The 22,110-nt window shown below is 43.4% G+C and overlaps 1 long non-coding RNA gene across 1 annotated transcript; it reads left to right on the forward strand.

The window, feature by feature from the left end:
* The first annotated feature begins 19,522 nt into the window (after positions 1 to 19,522).
* LOC310706141 lies at positions 19,523 to 21,241 on the forward strand. The gene is made up of 2 exons (XR_014525721.1): positions 19,523 to 20,596; positions 20,970 to 21,241. It is a non-coding gene; the product is annotated as an uncharacterized lncRNA (long non-coding RNA).
* The last annotated feature ends 869 nt before the right edge of the window (positions 21,242 to 22,110 follow it).

Below are 22,110 nucleotides of genomic sequence, written 5' to 3' on the forward strand. Positions count from 1 at the left end.
GAATTTTCCTCTCCTTAAAAAGTAGGAGACAATCGTGCCTCGCGTCTTAATTCTTCGCAAATTAATTTCTCATTTTCTTAGTAGCTACCAACTTGATAGCCAATAGTATAGCTATATAACACTCCATGCTGTCACATTTCTGGAAGTTAATATCGCAGTATAAAACTGGAGTCCTGTTTGTATGAACTGTTGCCTCCGATTATAACATTTATATCCCACTTTTCTTCCAAGGAGTTCAAGGTGGCATATATAGTTAGACTGAAAGACTGTGACTGGCCCAAGGTCACCCATGGATATATGGATAGAATATGGAGGGTGGTCAATGGAATGAGGTTGAATCCTGGAAAGACAGAGGTACTGTTTCTGGGGAACAGGAGGTGGGCAGATGTGGGGGACTCCCTCATTAGGGTAACTGTGCCCCTGAAGGACCAGGTGCACAGCCTGGAAGTCATTTGGGACTCACAGCTGTCCATGGAGGCACAGGTCAATTCTGTGTCCAGGGGAGCTGTCTACCAGCTCCATCTGATATACCTGCCTGCACACTGTTTCACCAGAATGGTAAATGCTCTGGTTATCTCCCACTTGGACTACTGCAATGCACTCTACATGGGGCCACTTTTGAAGGTGACTTGGAAACAGCAACCAATCCAGAATGTGGCTGCTAGACTGGTGACAGGGAGTAGCCACCAGGACCATATAACACTAAAAGGTTATATGGCTTCCAAAATATTTTCAAGTGTTGGTGCTGACCCTTAAAGGCCTTGGCCCCATATACCTGAAGGAGCATCTCCACCCCTATCACTCAGCCTGGACACTGAGGTCCAGCTCCAAGGGCCTCACTGCAAGAACTGAAGTTACAGGGAACCAAGCAGAGGGCCTTCTTGGCAGTCCAGCCCGCCCTGTGGAATGCCCTCCCACCAGATGCCAAGGAGATAAACAACTATATGACTTTTAGAAGACATCTGAAGGCAGCCCTGCTTAGGGAAGTTTTAAATGTTTGATGACTTCCTATGTTTTTATATTTTGTTGGAAGCTGCTCAGAGTGGCTGGGGCAACCCAGTCAGATGGACGTGGTACAAATAATAAAATTATGATGGTGGTGATGTGGGGAATAGAAATCTAGTCTCCTAGTCTGACACTCCAACCACTCCACCACATTGTCTTACTCAACAAAAACTTCTAAGTGGTTTACACTATAGATAGGGCTGTGCACAATACAGAAGTGTTTTATTTGGGCAAATATGTATTTTATTTGATTGGGGATAGCCCTGTCTGGGATCTCCAAACAGGGACTGCAGCAAATTTGACTGGCTGCCATTGCAAGAGCTGACAGGCAAACTATTCCTCAAAGCTTCTACTCAATATTTCCTCCAACTTCTTATTGAGCATCATGGTGGCCGGAGCTGATCTAGGCTTTCTATGGTGATACGTAGCAATGGAGAGTACAAGCAGAGATTCCTTCAATTATTAAATATACAAAGAATCTCTAGAGAAAGCTGAGCAGCATGGCTATATCATAACTTGCTTGTACTTGGCTAAATCTGTCTATATAGATTAGCCTTTCTGAATAGATTGCAGTGTACTAGAAACTGACATAACATGCCTGGTCTCTTTCCCAGTCTGCTCTGGGCCATCATTCAGCTGGGAGCCTTCACCTGTATATGGTTAGTCCCTGAGAAACCCTCACAATTCCTCCTTGCCCATCAGCCTTCCATATTGTCCGGCCTCATTCCCAGCAGAAGCTGTTAGGTGTTAGCTCAAAAGAGATCTTTATTCAGAAGGGAAATGGTACAGGCTTGGCATTGGACTCAGATTTCAGGAGTTCAGGAATCAGGAAAGATGTTCAGGACTGGACAGAGGCAATGAAGATGTCCCAGAAGCTTCCACACCCCACCTGCCAAACTTTTAAAGATATTTGCCATTCACCCCATTCATTATAGCTACAACTTTATTTACTCAAGTTTTCACTTTTACAGTGCTCAGTTAAGTGAACCACTGGACCATGTGTGTTTAGATAATAATGGTATCTCACTGGTGAGTTTTCATTTGCATTTTTTGCTTCTTTGATAACTTTCCAAACCTCACAATATGTTCCATCGACCCTACAATGTTTGAAGTTAATGTAGGTAAAACCAAATTGAGAGGAAAATATTTATAAATGGGGAAATGGCGTCCTATCCCATGTCTATTTCCCCCGCTTCATTTAGCTTGTGCACAGCATTCCCTAAGGCATCAGAGAACATTTCAGCCAGGGAACTGAAATTTGGTTCAGTTCATGAACCTACCTAATTTTCACTTTGCAGAACAATACACAAAGCAAAACACAACCAGCTTTTGAAATTCACACTTCTCTGAATTTTGCAATGCAGTTAATCGGTCACGTGTACAAAAATGCATGTAGCAGGGCGAAGTGAGCATAAAATTGCATATATTGGTGAAAATAACATTTGTTATTTTGAAGAAAACTGATTGCAAAATTGGGTATTATAGGAAAAATACACATGAAAATGATGGTGAAATATTCATGAAGACCCATTTGGGCCGGGATATCTAAAAATGACAGACTGATGTGGAGATGTATATAACTAAAGACTAGGAAATTGAGAAAGTAAGAAAAACTGAAATGGGTGGATTATCCCATCCCTAGTTCCAAACTGGGCGTGGCAATATTTGCTTACATTTCTGAAATATTTACTAAAATAGTTGGTTAAAGAGGTACAGTGGTACCTCGGGTTAAGTACTTAATTCGTTCCAGAGGTCCATACTTAACCTGAAACTGTTCCTAACCTGAAGCACCACTTTAGCTAATGGGGCCTCCTGCTGCTGCCGCGTCACCGGAGTACAATTTCTGTTCTCATCCTGAGGTAAAGTTTTTAACCTGAAGCACTATTTCTGGGTTAGTGGAGTCTGTAACCTGAAGTGTATGTAACCCAAGGTACCACTGTATAGCATTATATAGGTGCCATCTATCGTTTAAACAAAATAAATTTATTTATTTAGTTTTTCAGATTAAAATTTTACAGTCACATGTCCAATATACAACATCAAAATGAAATTCCAAGGACTTCCCTCCTCCCCTTTGTGGGTCCTATTGTTAATCATTTCCACTTGCATCTTTTATAATAATCCAAATCTTTTACCTCTCCATTGTGTCCAAAATTCACCATTAAACTACAAGTGATATTCCAGTCCTACTAACAATTTTAACTGTTTTCAATTATCTTTAGGATAAGTTATAAATTTCCACCATTCCTTATTAAAATTTTGGTCTTCCTGATTTCTGATTCTTCCGGTCATTTCAGCCCTTTCGGCATAATCCATCAACTTGATCCGCCGTTCTTCTCCAGTAGGGACTTTATCTTCTTTCCATCTCTGGGCCAATAACATCCGCTCAGCTGTGGTCGCTTACATAGTCTTATCAGTTTTCTTGGGATTTTGGCACCTAGGTGCCATTTATCCTAACTTGACTTATGCACAACTTCCTAGAATTGTAAAGCTGGAAGAGATCCTAAGGATCATCTAGTCAAACTCCCCTCAACGCAGGAATGTGCAGCTGTCCCGTACGGGGATTGAACCTGCAACCCTGGTTGTTATCAGCACCACGCTATAACCAGCTGAGCTATTTATCGTACAAAGTTTCACAAAGCATCTTTAAACAGCTGGAAAACATCAGGGAAAGAGGGAAGGGTGTGACCTTTCCAGCCACCACATGTTTGCGCTAAATCAATACTCACCCAGGCAGCTATCCATTCTCATGCCTGCTCCACCATCTAAACCATGTGCTTGTGGCAGCCACTTCCTGGAAACAGTGGTGTCGCAACAGGGAGTGAGGGGGTGGTTCGCCCCGGGTGCCATGTCTGGGGGGTGACAAGAAGGCACCCTATGGGGGCTCGCAGCAGCTCAAGCAGCCATCACGCAGCCGTAGTCACATGCAGAGGATCTTTTGTTTGTGGCTACAGCCGCGGGCAGAGGATCCTGGCACCGGCAGCAAACCGCTATGTACATCGCATGTATGGCGTTGCATATGCCCTATACATAGCGGTTTGCCACCAGCACCACTCCAGCGCCGTACGGACGGTGCTGGGATCCCTCTGTCGCCGCTACAGCCGCGAACGGAGGATCCGCTACATGCAGTTGTAGTGGCGATGGAGGGAGCGCTGGCAGCGGCAAACTGCTATGTACATTGCATGTGTGGCGTTGCTACATACGGCCCATGCGTCATACGTAGCGACGCTGCACATGCACCCTACGTAGCGACGACCTGCCCCAGGTGTCACAACGCCTTCGTTCGCCTCTGCCTGGAAATGCCAATGAGGGGAAAGTAGCTGAGTGTGCATGATTTGAAATGGTGAAATGGCAGGTGCAGAAAGGGAAAACCATTCTTTTTCTGCCGCTCCTCCACTTTAGACCATTTTTGCAAAGCCCTTGGCTGTTTCCAAGTGTTTGCATGTAATGTGAGTAAAAGAAAAATTACAAAAGGAAAACATCCAGAGGTAAAGAAAAGTAAGTTCTTTCCCTCCTCCCCAGAACACTGAGTTTAAAATTCCTGCATTCATATATGATTGCCCTTTCGCTTTCAAACTTTAAAAAAATAGTCTACATTACTTTCAACTGAAGGATTGTAACATGACTGTTTTGACACCTCTCTGTTGATTTCGACAGGGTTTGGACCTTCTCCCACAATTATCAGGCATTAAGGCATTTTAGCATCAGCAGATGTGCACTTCACTGTCATGATGTTCCCAACTGCACCACATCTCCTCTTGCCAAACTTGTTAATTTGTTTGTACTTTTAACTGCATCTGCATCATAATATAAAGCACATTGTTGCTTTCCAAGTATTGCCTTGCTTACACTTCTGGTTTGTATCTGAGAAATAAAAGGGAAATTTGTCATAAGCTCTCTTTGCTCCTAGAATATTTTTTATTCTACTACTCTTGGACTTTTTTGGGTTTTCTTGATCTAAAAAGCATAGTATCTGTGGTCACATATATACCACTTTAAATAGCCATGAATTTCCCCAGAAAATCCTGGGAACTGTAGTTTGTCAAGGGTGCTGAACATTCTTAGGAATTGCCTATTACCTTTAGAGAGCTACAATTCCCAGAGTGGTGTAACAATCGAACCCTCTTTTGGGGGAACTCTGGGAATTGTAACTCTGTAACAGGAATAAGGGCCTCCTAACAACTCTCAGGACCCTAAACAAAAGCCAGTTTCAGGGATTCTTTAGAGCAGAGGTTTTTCAACCATTTTTTAGTCAACAGCTCTCTTAACCATGGGTAGGCAAACTAAGGCCCAGGGGCCAGATCCGGCCCAATCGCCTTCTTAATCTGGCCCACAGACGGTCTGGGAATCAGCATGTTTTTACATGAGTAGAATGTGTCCTTTTATTTAAAACGCATCTCTGGGTTATTTGTGGGGCATAGGAATCCGTTCATTTCCCCTTCCCCAACAAAAAATATAGTCCAGCCCCCCACAAGGTCTGAGGGACAGTGGACTGGCCCCCTGCTGAAAAAGTTTGCTGACCCCTGCTCTTAATCAACTACATTCTTTCTGTGGCCCCCCCTGTGGGGCTCAGAAGCCCAGTTATATCACCACTTGCCTGCAGAGCTGGCAGCCTCTCACCTTTTCTCGAACACCATCCCCTTCTGGAGTGTTCCCTCAACCTTTTCTCCTCTCCTCTGGGAGTCCTCTGGGCAGCCGCTGCTGCCACCCCTCATCTCTGAGATGTCCCCCTCCCCAAGGAGAGGTGGCTGGGACTTATCTGTCCATTCCCAACAGCAAGAACTGGTGGACTAGCTGGCTGGGCCCCCTCACCCCCTTGCTTGCTTACTCTGAGGCCATCTCAGCTCCTGGCAACCAGCACCCCCTGACCAACCCCAGAGGTACCATTCGCCTACGGAGCTTGTAGCCAGGGCTGCTGCAACAAACAGCAGTGCAAGCTTTTGGGGGGCAGGGATGCAAGAGGGCATCAGGAAGGAGGGAAGGAAAGAGGGGCAGAGGCCAGTGTTGCCCATGGCTCCCCTGACCATCATTCAAGGCACTTCAGGGTGCCATGGCACACTGGTTTGAAGCCACTGCTTTAGAGGTAGACTCTTTAAAGTGGCATGATAGTGCTTCAAATATATAATGCACATAGGAATTTGTTTCCACTTCATATTCAGCTGGGTATTTTAGTTTTGCTTCCTATTCTCATTCTGATGATTTATCAGAGACCAGGAACTTCATTGAGACTTAAAAAAAATATCCAGCTGTGCAACAGAAATTAGTTTTGTTTCTGGTTTTACAAAAGCATGTAGTGATGACAGCTAAACATCCTAATTTGTTTTTCTGTTTGAAGAATCCTACCTATAGGTCCTTTATCAAATCAGGAGTGCTTGTTTTGCATATATTATCAAGGATGAAGAATGTAGCTTTGGCAATGTGCTAAAAATAAACAATATTTTTTGCAGTTCTACTGGTGTGGGTGCTAAGTTCAAAAGACCGTATTAAAATTTTTATTATAATTGTGTTTACATTGTGCAATATGAGAGAAATTGTGATGCACTCTTCTTTTTGACAGACTTATCTTTCTAAATCCTTTTTCTACCCAGGCAAGCACAAAATAAAAGCACACAAATCTTTGCTATATGCTGTCTGAGGGAACAAATTGCTAATGGGGGAGATGGAGTTCATTTTTCTTTTCTCGACACAGAAATAAAAGATCAGATAGAGTTGGGCTAGCTTCTGCTTCTGTTGATTTTGAACGTACAAGTCCAGCCAAGTGACAGAGGTTTCCATAATGCTGTCTCAGGTGTTTATAAGCAACAGCAGGAATAGAGAGCTAGACACTGCAGAGGTGCCAACTCCTCTAAAAGATTGTGGGGGCCCAACATGGCATCCTGATGTCACATGAGCAACGTCGCCAGGAGCCAAGGGGAAGAGCTGAACATGGCAGCTAGTGGTCCCTGTCTTCCCCTCCCCCTGCCATGCAAGGAAAAGGTGGGGAGGGGAAGCTGCCGACCACTGAGCAGCACTGCTTCCAGCTCCACATTCACCTTCCTCTTCCCTCTGAACAAAGGGTGGTGGCCCCTCAAATAAAACATTGGGGGGCCAAAGTGCCTTGGCCCCTAGGAGTTGGCACTTATGATACAACATTCCAGACCACTGTCACCCATTCACATCCCAAAAATTCAGAATAATAGCTGGTATGTTGGAAAATGTGTGCAATTATTCTAGCCTGAGAAGGCATGGGTGAGCACCATTCAGAATGCCTGTACAGTGGTGCCTCGCAAGATGAAAAGAATCCATTCTGTGATTCTCTTTGTCTAGCGGTTTTTTTGTCTTGCGAAGCAAGCCCATTGACGAATTAGCGGATTAGCACTATTAGCGGCTTTTAGCGGCTTTTAGTGGCTTTTAGCAGCTTATCAGCTTATCGGATCAGCTGATAAGTGGCTTAGGGGCTTAGAAAAGGGGGGGAGGAAAAAAACCAGGAGGAACTCGCAAGACATTTTCGTCTTGCGAAGCAAGCCCATAGGAAATTCGTTTTGCGAAGCACCTCCAAAACGGAAAACTCTTTCGTCTAGCGAGTTTTCCGTCTTGCGAGGCATTCGTCTTGCGGGGCACCACTGTACATGTTTTATAAGTACTCATAAAGTAATAACCCTTCACCCCAGATAGAAACAAGATCGTCACATTTCTATGAATCACAGGCAGGATTTTAAGAACTATGTGGGACGGAGTATAACAGGAAAGAAGACTGGAGAACGGTGAGAAAAGAGGAAATTTTTTATGACGTCTGCCGGAGGAAGAAGGACTGGGGGAGGAGAATCAGGATTGTTTGATGAGAAGGAATGCTGGAATGTAAGTTTGACCTGACAGAACCCCCAGACTCGTTTGATTTATTCGGTAAGCCTGAGAAAAATAAAGGACAGATCGGAGATTAATTTTGTTTATGGAAGCGTTGTACGGAGGCTGTCCCGGATCGATATGATTTTTGGAAGAGTACAAAACCCACATAGAATGCCAGCTTTCAACCTGCTTGTGAAAATCATCAGAGATCGCAAAGAAAGGAATATATGATAACAACAAGAAGAGAAAGGAAGTAAAAAAGGTCTATCCGGATCAAACTGGACAGAACTGTCTAATTAATGCCGTAAGATAAGTGATGCTGTTTTGGACTCGAGCCGAGATTGATGTATGGATACCCCCAACAAAATTTAAAATTTGGCTGTATAATTTGGAATCAATGTGATACGGATAATGTGATGTGATTGGCCTGTTAATAAAAATTATTTATATATATATATGTACTTATAAAGCAATCTGGCAAAAACCAAAATTCCAGCCAGTTCACTGCAAGCAATAAACAGCAGCCCCTTCTGTCTACCTCGTCCCACTTCCCCAAATGTGGGTATAAAGCATATAAGGACTGACTTGCATTCTGCCCAATGTTGGAGCTGTCCAAGGTCTTGTAATCTGTTTCTGTTTCTGACTCTGCACTTTGCTCTGCTTGCTGCCTCATATCTGCTGCCTGTTGGGTTCCTATGGAACGGGTGGCTAACCTGAGAGCCCTGTTACAAACTCACTAGGGCAGACGCATGTAGCCAAAAAAGGGCAAAATAGCTATCCTCATACTCTTGCATATGCACACACACAAACACAATCAAGATTCAAAGAGGTACGTATCTCCCTAATTTGCTTCTCAGTGGGGGCATGTTCCTATTCATCACGGCACTAGAGTTTGTAGGAATGATCACTGGGTTGCGGAGCACACTCCCGCCCGCGGGCAGCCTCAGCTGCCTGCACGCATGACCTTGGGGTGCGGAGCACACTCCCCCTCACAGATAAATTCACAGCTGTCTGAACATCTTGCCCTCTGTCTAATCTTTTGCAGTCTCAGTAGTCTGCCATGTCCTGTCTGTGACCTTTGTCTCTGAGACCTTTGTCTCTTTCGCCATACATTGTGCAAGGGGGAAATGACGCGGTGGAAACAGGTGCCAAAATAACTTTGTACCACCCCACTATCTCGGGACTGGAAGATATGTAAAGGTCACAGCCCAAAATGTATCTGCCTGGGCTTGCATATTGTGTCAATAAAAGGAACCTCCACAGAGCTGGCCGGCAGCTTGCTTGCAGCTCACCTGTGCGCAGCTCACCTGCATTATCAACTCCTGCCTCATGACCTTCACTTCAGAGTTGGCATTTCTGCAGTTGGCAGGGAAATAAATATTGTGACCCCCAAATTAAAATAATATATGTATGTGACATTTGCACACAACTCAACAGCCTGCCTGTCTTCCTCCTCACAACGCTTTGGACCAGATTTGGGGTGTGGGGGCTGCAATGTAAGAAGTGGAAGTCTCATTTGTGTGAGTGGAAGCCCACAAGTGGACAAACAGCCTGAAACCATTGAATGTTGCCCATTAAGATGACAATTTCAGCTAGCACCATCCTTGAAAGCGGCAACACGGAATACTAAAGATATATGCAGAATATGCAGCAATTCGTCATGTGATTTTCTCAATCAGATCACATAAACACTGTGGGCTTGAACTCACCTATACTGCTAATAGTATACTAAAAAAAAACTACTACCGGTAAATAAATATTCCTGACTTCAAAGTCAAATTAGTAGTTTTATAGTTATAAACAGTATGATGGCCAGAATTTAAGAGGACTCTAAATAGGTTTCTTGAAATGATGCCTGGTTCAGCGTTAATTAGCCACCAGCAAAATTACCAAGCATTAGCTCAAGAAATAATTTATGTGCTGCTGGCAAAACACCACAAATAAAGTATGCATTGTATCTACCTATTAGTTTGAGACAGTGTTGCTTTGTAAAATATTGTTGTATGTCTTATAGCTTTTCAGATCATAACTTAAATCTTCTTAAATATCTGAGTGGAAGGGAAATGGTCATGCTCAGGCCTTCCTGGAGGAACCACTTTAAATCATCTAAAAGGTGTTACATCTGACTCCGAGTGAACAATTTTGAAATTCCTGGTCTTTTCCTCAGTGAATACATTTGTGTTATTATGGCATGCAATCAGCAATTAGTAAGATGAATTCCCCTTGTCTTGTCAGCTGCCTGGCCCACTGAGATAACATTTCTGGTGGATTTATAAACCAGAAGGTATCATTAGCAATGTTTGTATTGAACTCAAAATCATTTTTTAAAATAAAAAACAACAAAGCATACACTTACATTGGTTTAGTAGGTTATCGGTTTGAAAATTCAAACAGCAGCAGGGATTTTACAGCAGGAACCTGGAATTACTATAAATATTTTATACCAATAACCAGTAATGTCTGGATGCTGTACTAACAAAATTATGAAACCAAAAATATTGAACGAATGCAATTGATATAATGTAAATTAAGATATGTCTGCAAATGCCAGCCATGGACCAGTTAAAGTTAACCACTTTATGTTCCTATTCATTCCAACAGAACCATGAGATACGCATTTCAATCTCTCCCCATTAGAATCAATAAGACCTAAAGGTGTTCAGCTTTCCTTAGAAAATGTCCACTGTATTTTGACGGGTCCCAAGTGGGCTTAGACAATATGCTAACAACAATGAGGCACGGGTGAGCTAAGGAAATGGGAATATGCTGGAGACTGTTAACTGGGGGAAAGCAAAATTACTTATTCTAAATCTAATCTGGATGGTTTTATTATGTTTTAAGATTGTGGTTAGCGGGCTCTCTTGGGTGGAAAGAAAGCATATGTGCAATGAATTAATGAATAAACTAATAGTAAACTGACTGAGCCACCAGTGAGCTGGGTTAAAAGTGATTAATGGGTCGCCGTGGTGTTGCAACTTTCAGGGGTGACCACCAAATCTAAGCATTTATCACCAGTTTATTAGCACAACTTTAGGAGCATGTTGGCTAAATTGTTTGGGCAGCTTAGTCAGCAGCATTGCATCCTTTGTTGGCACCTGTGGGCCCTAGGGCATGTGCACTCAGGTATGCACCAGGTGGGACCAAGGGCTGAGTGCAGAGGGTAAACAAACAAAAAAAGGTTGCAGTGCTCATCTCGTTCTCAGGGCAAGAGAGCCTACATTTGTCCACAGACAGCTTTCTGGGTCATGTGGCCAGCAGGACTAAACCGCTTCTGGCGTAACAGGACACCATGATGGAAACCAGAGCGCACTGAAACGCTGTTTACCATCCCACCACAGTGGTACCTATATATCTACTTGCACTAGTGTGCTTTCAAACTGCTAGGTTGGCAGGAGCTGGGACAGAGCAATGGGAGCTCACCCCATTGCGGGGATTCGAACCGCCAACCTTCTGATTGGCAAGCACAAGAGGCTCAGTGGTTTAGACCACAGTGCCGCCCACGTCCCTTTACCTTTACCCCCATGTGGGAGTTACCTGTATGCACCTCATGATGTTGCTTGATAGGTCAGCGCTTGATGACTTGCAGATATAAATTGCCTACAGTGGTGATGTTAGGTGATATGAGAAAATGGTCTTTGGCAAAGTTGTACAACTTGTGGCCCACCAGTTCTTGTCAGGGAATGGGCAGAGGAGGAATGGTGGAGACAACTATGGGGTTGCAGTGCTCATCTTGCTCTCAGGCCAAGGGAGCTGGCATTTGTCCACAGACAGCTTTCTGGGTCATGTGGCCAGCATGACTAAACCACTTCTGGACACCATGACGGAAACCAGACTGCACTGAAATGCCATTTACCATCCCGCCACAGTGGTACCTATATATCTACTTGCACTGGTGTGCTTTCAAACGGCTAGGTTGGCAGGAGCTGGGACAGAGCAATGGGAGCTCACCTCATTGTGGGGATGTGAACCACCGACCATCTGATCAGCAAGCCCAAGAGGCTCAGTGGTTTAGACCACAGCGCCACCCACTGTGCCAGCCTAACCCTCACTGGTGCGGGAAATGGAGGACTCATGGGGCCGTGCTGCACCACCTGCCCACCTCTCTGGGCAGGTGAGGCCCCAGCTGGCTGATGTGGCCCTTGGCATCCCCTCTGCAGCAGACAAGGTGGGGATCCCTCCATGGGGGTGCCTAGCTCACGGCCCCTCAAAATCATGTACCCGGAGGGTCATGGGGGGCCCTGGCCCTCCCCACACCACGTCCCTGAATTCAGATGCTTATACTTTCTGTTAAGGCTTCTTTGAAGAACTTTTGGAAGAGCAAAGGTGGATTTAAATTAGCATTAATGTCATTTACATGGAGCTAAATTGAAGAGCTTTCCATGTCTCTTATTCAATTTATATTGTAATGAATGATTTATACACAGCTGAGACATTAATGTCAGATGAAATTTCTTTTTCAAACTCCTATCTAAACTCTTGGTATAGATTCATTTTTTCCCAGGTTGATAGTTAGCCTTTGATTTCCTGATGTACTATAACCTTTGTCATCACTGAATCTGTAGTTTGAATATGTTCAATTAAATTAAGAAGCTTCTTGATGTCAGCCTGATGTTCGGAGGAAGCATATCTCCCTGACAGAAATATCTCTGGATGATCATTTTCAAATGTAATGAAACACAGTAGCATTCATTAGCCTCTTTCATTAATGGGAAGCAGTAAGGGGAATGAGTAAGACTTTTTAAAAGTAAAGAAGAAGTAAAGAATGAATGGGTTGCTTAGTATGTAAATTTTGTAGCAGATTTTTGTAACATTCTATTACTACTATTATTTTAAAAATTATTCAAACTTTTTAAAAAGCACAATTGAACAGGACACATTTATTCTGAAGAGTAAACAGCTGTGTGGTCCCAGTTAGGAAGTTGCTCAGTTTAGATCACTGCAAAAGTTTCCTACCCAAAGTGTTGTTTTTCTGCTATTTGTTCCCCAAAGGTTCTGTTTCCAGTAAGTAGCACCTTGAAGAGCAAATGGCAACCAGAGAGGGGGAGATTTTCAGATGGGTTCTAATTTAGGGCCCCAATCCGGAGAGTTACGTAACACAAAGCCCTCCAACACACTGCAGATTCAGCTGTCAAAGCAATGTGCTAATGGTGATAGAGAAAATATTGCCACATTTCTTGAAGCCTAAGAAAGATGGCATTTTACTACTCTGCAGATATATACATTGAGAATTCAGCCTTGAAAATGCTTTGGAACTATCTCATAGTTGAGCCTCAAACTGCCCACTATGGAAGCTCTATTCAATAAAAGGTAGGCAGAGATATAGTGATGAGTCACTAGGTTATTTATGCACGGGGAAGCATATTTGTCATTTCTTTTGCTAAACCATTAGGACCCAGAAACCCATGTTGTTAGGTATTTTTGCTCGCACACCCAATCTCCACAGCCGTGCAAGATTCCAGGGGTTCCAGGCGCTCAATGTGGGGCCATGTTTCCTTTTGGGACTGAAGCACAGAGTAGACTGTGATGTCTTTATGATATATGGACTTATTTACATGTATATACAACCTGAGCCTACAACAGAGGAGTTCACAGCATTAACACCCCAAGAGGATCTTGATTCCTCTATAGGTGCAGCCTAGGTCCCACACAGAGATCCAACATCACACTCTGCCTGCTACTTTGCACCTCAGTCAGACTGGTTTTATCTGTTGATGGAAAGGCCCTAATCATCTGCCATCTCACATTGAGTCTCTTTTGATCCTCTGTTACTTAATGGCCCATCAACTGGGCTATCACTCAAGTTTTTGGATATGCTGTAAGCCGCCCAGAGTAGCTTGGGAAACCCAGCCAGATGGGCGGGGTATAAATAATAAAATTATTATTATTAGATTGGCTTGATTAGCTTTTGACACTTGCTAATTCCAGGGGATTAGAAGTTCTGATACACAGGGGTCTTGCCCCACTTTTAGAACCCCGAGCCTTGATTCAATTCTAACACTTACTGGTTCCAGGAATTTAGAAGTGTCTAGGCCCTACAAACTCAGAACATTATTAAATTTGCTATTGAAATTTTACTGCCTGAGATGGGGGAGATGTGCCAGAAAAACATGGCTCGCCTTTGGTGCTCTGTACCATTACAAGAGTTTGGGAGCACCATCTACACTCCTCAAACTCTTGAGCCAACACTTTGTGGATCAACAGTCTGACACAATAGCACTCCTGAGAGAGAACATTGTGACCATGCACATTCAGGGTGAATTCCTGAAAAGACTAGCGTAAGACAACTTCAAAAGTTCATAAGGGTCAACATAAATTTATAGCGGATAGGGAATGTGTGTCTAAATGTACACAGACACACATCAGGTTGTATATTGATTAAAATGGCTGAATGCACCTACTATCACAAACCACTTTAACAAACACAAAGCACCATCACTAGCAAGCGGCTGAAACAAATCCCAAATTTAGAACACAACGATGTTCTCATCCTATTGTCTAATAGCTTATGTATTCACATTGGAGCGCAGAATGAAGTCATTTACCTTTTGCAGATAGGTCAGTAGGGAGTTGCTTGTTTGTTTCTACAAAGACTGCTGCAACCTTGGTGTCAAAATTGCCTGCTACAAATTTATATGGCACAGCTGGTGTTTGGTATCATTCACTGGGGATTTAAGTTCACTGCACTGAGTCCGCAGTTCTCAGGAGTGAGTAGCACTGCACTTACTTTCAAAAAAAAAAACATTAACTGGGGGGGGGGGAGTGTAAGACACATCTATTCAATCAGTAAATGACCACTATTAAGAATTAATTTTCTGTCTTGTGTGCCCTTGCCAGAATATAGTCATTTTTCTTAACTGGCAGGTAAGGGAACAACCAGATTAGATTAAAGCTGACCTAATAATTCAGATGTCTTAAGAGTATAAAATATTTCTAGTTTTTAAAAGCTACCTAACAGCACAAATTGGAAATTCTTCCACCAGGCTATACCGATCAACAGCAAGAGGTAGAAAGCAAAATAATTCATCCCAGGTAAGACCAAATAACTGACAGTTTAATACGTGAAAAGATGAGAATTGTGCAGATATGTTGTCTTCAGAGCCAGTAGCTAAACTTCAATTGCCTTCAAACAGCCTTGGTGCCAAGATTCTTTTCGGAGGAGATGGAAGATTTTCTTCCCAAAAAGTTTTTCTGAAGTAAAAATTTAAGTGCATTCCGTAATACGTAATATTAAATCTTATGTCCAAAAGAGCTAAATCAAGGTTACTGCAGTGAAGTCATGGGTCATAGTAGGAGATGTGAATAAAACACTTCTCTGCAGTTTGTCTTAAGACATGCAGATGGTCTATCTCAGCAGCTTAACATAGCCAGAATGAGGGCCAGCAGCTGATTTTAGGAGGTGCTCAATGCTATCCAACCAAGAGCCCACCCTACCACTGATGTCACCGGATGCCACTACCCCCTCATCCCCCTCTTCCCCCCCAATCCCCCCCCCCGCTCTCTCTCTTTTATAAGAAGTGCTGACAGCCTCTCCACCACCACCTGATCACTGAGAAAGGGTGAAAAAATGGCCGGGAGAATTTCTGTGTCGACACAATGGTTTGCTTAAACAAAAATGCATTTAACTGAGAATTATTTAACACAAAAGCTATGTTTTATAGGCTTTCCTGGTGTCTGCTGTTAACTGCAACCAGTGACAGTGTCAGATTTTTTTGTGCCCTAGGCGGGTCTAACTACTTGAAAACACCCCACCAAAAATAAATAAATTGCCAACTTCAATTTTCAAAAACTGTGTAGGAAAAAAATTGAAAAGCACAAAACTGTATGTAGAACAGGGAAGATATTGTGTGTTCATGGGTGGCCTTTGCATGGTGCAGAGTGAAGAGCACTGCTTTGGCCCCACAGCTCTCCTGCACTGCACACACCTCTGACTTTCGTGTAGCTGAGCAGGCTTGCAAAGAACTGTATTATCCTACCTGGGTTTTCACTGTTCAAGCTAGCAGTCATTGGTTGACTAACCTTAACCACTATACTGCATAGATCTGGAAAAGTACTTCTTCTTGTTTCATATGAACTGAACTTGGGGGGAATTAAGTAGAGTTGCATTTGGGAGTGCAAGGAACTGGAAGTCTAAGTCAACATGGAATGGATAATGGCATGAAGCAAATTATAAAATTGCAGCACAGCTAGTATTTATTTGGGAAGCAATGGAATTAATGTGGGTTTATGGCAAAGACACAGTCCTGGTCTTTAAAATCATGATGTGTAAAAAGTCACAGGACCAATGTGAGAGAGCTGACAATAGCTGCCCGGAATAGCAACTAATTAAATTTTATCTCTATCGAGCCGCTAATATGAGCACATTTAATATTGGAAAAATGTACTCCATTCCATTTTTGCAGAGGCAGCTGTTTAATGATTTGATACATCAAAGTGGTGGTTGGGCAAAATGAGAGAAGTGGGAATTTCCATAAACTGAGAGGAAAGCAATTCTTAGAATCAGATTGGATGGTTCAAAGCTGTAGGATGACTGTACTTACATAGGCATGGATTCCAACAAACAGGTTTCTTTCAAAGGAAAAGATTTCACAGATCATCATTAGTATCTTTATATTTGATTGCTAAAAGCCTGCAGGATAAGGATTACATAATGCAGCAATTTACTTTGTAATAATTAGTATGAATGTAGGAATGCTCAAAACATTGGTGCATGCATGCAGTTAAAAGCTTTTATAGCCATATCATTTACCATAAATAGCCACTATTAAAATCACAGTCTATACTATCTACTTAAAAATGGGAGAATTTAATATTACAGGCCCTGTTCCAATGGCAAACTTCCACATTTGCTTTTGCCACTAAGAATGTAAGAAGGTATAAATTTCCATCCATCCCCATATTTGTCACATACAGGGCTGTTTCCATTCTGCTGCAGTTCGGCTTCAGACAAAAATTACATTATTCATCTCGCTGTCCACTTGGGTGAATTTTACATAAATAATTGCACAATTAATTATGTGATCATTACATTATTCCAAACCATTCATTTCGATGCAAGGGGAATGCAATACAAATGAAGCGGTGGAGTCATCAATTATGTCATTTGCAGGCGGAAAACAACAACAGCGAATACTGATCATATCTGCTGGTGGGATTTCCATTCTGGGCATTGGACAAATAAGTCAACATCAGCAACTTCTACTCCTGTTTCTGTGAACCTTATTCACCACAGTTATCATAGCGACCAATGCTTCTCTCAACGAAGCTGAAGTGATGGTGGGGATAGCCCGGGTGTTATACAGCAATCCCCAATTCCTCCCCAGTTCCAGGTTTGAGAGGAGGGGAGCTGTGGATTGTTTGGCAGTCACATGACAAATCTAGAATCGTCCCTGAGCATCCTTTTTGCTTGAGAGCAGGGAAGGCTGGCAGAACTTCATTGGTTGCTCTGTGGTGACACTTCAAGCACTGCTAATTTATTATTACTTCACAACACTGGCGAAGCTGCCAGGCTCTCCCTGCCTGTCTTTCCTGCAAGATAATTTGGGCTCCTGATGGGCAGATCTTGACTCTGCCAAGCTATCAGGGAACATGGGGGACAGAGGCTGGAACCTAGCACCCATAATGCAAAAGGTTAAGGCCCCTATCCAGAGGGTGTCTGGTGACCTCAGCGACCAAGGCTTTCAGGTCTCATCCACCAAGTGCCTCCTGTTCTATTTAAAAAGAGGCACCCCAAATTCAGGGAGATATCAGAGCTGCTTCCAGCACAGAACTGGGCTAGTAACAGCTAACATCTGTCTCGTGCTTGCTTAAAACAGCTTCTGTGAATCACACAAAGTGCCTGATATAAACTGGAGTACAAGTTGATTGGTCTTATTTTTATTGATTTCAGAACTCACGTAGACCCAACATTATTAAGTTCACTTGTGGTGTCTCAGTCGTGGGTCCGGAATGGGTTGCAGTCTCCCCTTTCTCCACGGCTGGCCTGAGACATTTTGCTACATTGGGGCAGAGCAGAAAATGCCCTCCGGTTAAGACCCTACCTGCCTGCTCATTGTCTCATCAGGGTACTACAAGCTGGGGTTATCTCACTCTTAGACTACTGCAATACATTCTACATGGGGCTACCTTTGAAGGTGACTTGGAAACTACATGTGGCAGCTAAACTGGTGACTGGTAGTGGCCGTGAAACCATATAACACTGGTCCTGAAAGATCTACATTGGCTCCCAGTACATTTCCGAGCACAGTTCAAAGTGTTGGTGCTGACCTTTAAAGCCCTAAGTGGCTTCGGCCCAGTATACTTGAAGGAGCGTCTCCACCCCATCATTCAGCCCGGACACTGAGGTCCAGCTCCGAGGACTTTCTGGTGGTTCCCTCACTGCAAGAAGTGAGGTTACAGGGAACCAGGCAGGGGGTCTTTTCAGCCCATCAGATGTCAAGGAAATAAGTCACTATGCAACCTTTAGAAGACATCTGAAGGCAGCCCTGTGTAGAGAAGTTTTTAATGCTTAATGTTCTATTATGTTCTTGTATATGTTGGAAGCCGCCCAGAGTGACTGGGGCAACCCAGTCAGATGGGTGCGGTATAATAAGAGTAATAATAATAATAATAATTGCAATGGTGCAATTCAAGATGTGTGATTTGTGTCTGAGCGGCTGCTTGCTTTACTTGCTGACACTTTTGTAGCCACATCCTATCCACTGGCCATTCCTGATTTGCAAAGTGCAATAAGCGGCGTTAAATGCTGGGAATGTTTAACCTGAAGCAAGCCAGAGCCTAGCAGCGGAAAGGAGGGCTCTTTGAACAGCAGTTTGCTTCAAGTAAATAAGGCTCTTGTTTGCCAACCTAAAGGTTGCTTGTGAATAATTAATGTGCTGAGAAACCAAGGTTTGTAAATAGAAGCTTGCAAGGTGGAAAGGTTTTGCTGAAATACGAAACTGAGCAACTGAACTATTCCCTTAAATGCTATTATTAAAGATATTTCTCGGCCTTTGAGCTGTCCCATGGTTTTCTCAGGTTAGCTGGAAATCTGTTTGTTTGTTTGTTTGTCTGTCTGACAGTTGTTGAGTGTGCTTTCTCCCCCCAGTTAGGCTGCAATCCTCCAAGGCACAGTTTCTTGCAAGTAAGCCCCTCGGAACTCATTGAGCCTCCTATGCAAACATGGTTTAGGACTGTGCTGCCACACACAGACAGACACACAAATATTTTGGTTCTTTCTGCTTTGCAACAGTTTCACAGAAACACATCACATGCAGATAGACTGAGGCTCGAGTCCTAGCTTTTCTTTTGTGAAAGTTGCAAACAAGTTAAAACATAATGGAGCTTCTGCTATCTCCTTGCTTCCCTGTACAACCCCCAACCCCCACTGAAAATCTGCTTTTGGGGGATGGGGGATCCTTGGGAATCAGTTTGCATTTAAAAATGAAACTAGCCAATTTGGAGTCTCCAAACTATGTAAAGTGTGTATAGAAATTAGGGCTGTACACAAGCCCACCCTCCATGGACCTGATTTGTGGACCCTGGATCTCAAATCCCACAAGTGTGCAGGGGGAAAAAGACATCCTGTTTTTTTCACTCAAGAGCAGGGTGGCCATTTTGGGTGCCACAATTTTGTGCCAAGATTTTACCCCCCCCCCAAAAAAAGCACTTTTTTCAGCACCCCAAATGCACCTTTCTTGTGCAAGAGCACGCCCCCCCCCGAAAAACACATCTATTAGGCTCCTTGATATCACACTGGTCACATGATGCGCACAGGAGCATGACTGGGAAGACACACACCCCAGTTTTTGGAGTCCAGATGTTGGAAGATATGGGTTCTGCGCAGTACTGATTCAGGGGTGGTTCACCCCACTTTGGTAAGTGGAGCTAAGGGTTATTAAACCCCTATCTTCAGATACACACTCATGACCCCAGACAAAAAAGCATGCACACACACACGTTCTCAAACCTCTTTCTGCTCTGCACAGGCAGTTTCCATAGCTGTAGCTGCAAATCTTTATCCAGCATTTAGGAAATCAAAGTGCATAGAGAATATACCATAGTAAACAAATATACATAATCAATAGGTTGTTAAAACTCCCCTCTTTTTGCATAGTGCTGGATGAAAACTGCTGATATGACTGATAAGGAATAGGTTACAGTTTATTTCAAAAGAGAGAAAAAAGATATACAAGCAGTATTTCCTTTCTCATGATGACCTGCTGTCCTGTTTCAGAAAACTGATACCAAAGATGGGGAAGCAGATTCTTAATACACAGGATTGATTATTAAAGGAAGTAAATCTTACCAGCATAACTAATCGCTCTCTCCTCATGTACGGAACACTGATGCCATCTACAGATAGCATACAAGCATTTTAAAGCATAGATTAAATGTTATGTATTCTTACCGTGTGGTTCCACCAACTGTGTTTGTGCTTTAAAAGGAAAGAATTAGATGCAAATAACATTTTACAGTACTTGCAAATGGCCCATTTTGTATGTATACTGAGGAGCTGATCCAACCCTTAGTGAAATTAGTAGACAGGGATTAATGTTGGGTGTATTTATGCAAATCTTGTAGTCCACTTAGTTGATTGTGTGCTTTTGGATTAAGCTTTACTAACAGATTAGTGGATGACTAAAATACATATTAAACATTTGCAATACAAACAGTCACATCCAATACAGCAAAAAGCTTCATCTTCCCATGAGATTTCAACAAATAAGGAATAAATGCATGCAACTTATGAGAAATGCTTTTGTAACCAAAGTAATATGCATCATAAAAGGTAAAGGTACCCCTGCCCGTACGGGCCAGTCTTGACAGACTCTAGGGTTGTGCGCTCATCTCACTCTATAGGCCGGGAGCCAGCGCTGTCCGGAGACACTTCCGGGTCACGTGGCCAGCATGACGAAGCTGCTCTGGCAAGCCAGAGCCACACACGGAAACGCCGTTTACCTTCCCGCTAGTAAGCGGTCCCTATTTATCTACTTGCACCTGGGGGTGCTTTCGAACTGCTAGGTTGGCAGGTGCTGGGACCGAGCAACGGGAACACACCCCACCGCGGGGATTCGAACCGCCGACCATGCGATCGACAAGTCCTAGGCACTGAGGTTTTACCCACAGCGCCACCCGCGTCCCTGTAATATGTATCATACTAGTGGTTAAAATCTTTTGGTTAATCAATAAACTGAACTGAACAAGGGTTTCCACACCCCATTTTTTCAAGACTGTGCCCAAATTTCAGACATGCCACTCAGCCCTGGTTTGAGACATTAGCTGGCCTAGATTTTCAGCTATCCTTGGACAAAAAGAAGTCTGAGGTCCTTACAAAATCAGTATTTGTTTAGCTTTCAGTAGCTTGACAACGTATTTACTGAGAAAGAAGCCTAACCTTCCACTATTCTAGCCCATGTTTATTACAAAAAAATAATGTGGGGTATTTGATCAAAGATTTCTTGTTATTATGCCTTGTTTAGCCCTAAGGCACACTGCAGAGATACATTTTGAACTCTACCTAACATATTGTTATGAGCTTGTGGGTACCAGACTCCCCTAAATTTCTGGGTCCAGAAAATGTTGGTTTCTCTCACCTTCGATTCCATGTCATAATTGTAGAGCCCCTCTAAGAAGCTCAAATCCTATATATGACTGACAAAGCGTGTTCTCCCTCATGGAGAGCACGTGTTGCATGGGGGCTGATAAGACACCTCACTGTTGCTGGACAAAAGAGTTTGGCCATCTTTAAGCAGGGGTGGGCTGTTACTGGGGAGATTTATATGTTGCCTTTTATTGATTGACAGCCCTGTTTGTTAAATACACTGCACGCAGTGACGAGCTTCCTCTTTCACTGCATGCTTCGGATCATTCGCCTTACCTCCCTCCCTAATGTTAGGCTATTTGCTTGACCTTGCTATGCCTGTCATGGGGTCGTCTGCTTTGGGATAGGGGCCCAGTAGGAATTTTGTCCATTAGGCTGATTGGCTGGTTCCATTTGGTTTTTGCCTACTGCGTAGCAAATCATCACAACTTGTAAGGTTGTGGTTAGGCATTGGTTTGGGAATTGGTTGGTGGAGGGGTATGGATTTGGCCATGCCTGCCCCTCCAAAATGCTGCTGCTGCAAGGGTTTTCCGTTAAAGGAACCCAGGGGCTCACCATGCTTTTGTCCGAAACCCCCTGGCAAGGGGCTAGGGCCACGCAAGCCCCTGGGAGCATTCTGGGGAGAGGTGAGGCATGGTTCCCAGTCCTGTCTCTCTCCCCAGGTGACTTACCCTTTCTGACTTCGCGGGGGTGCGAATGTC

Source organism: Podarcis liolepis, assembly GCF_965112155.1.
Source record: "Podarcis liolepis genome assembly, chromosome: 4".
Classification (NCBI taxonomy): domain Eukaryota; kingdom Metazoa; phylum Chordata; class Lepidosauria; order Squamata; family Lacertidae; genus Podarcis; species Podarcis liolepis.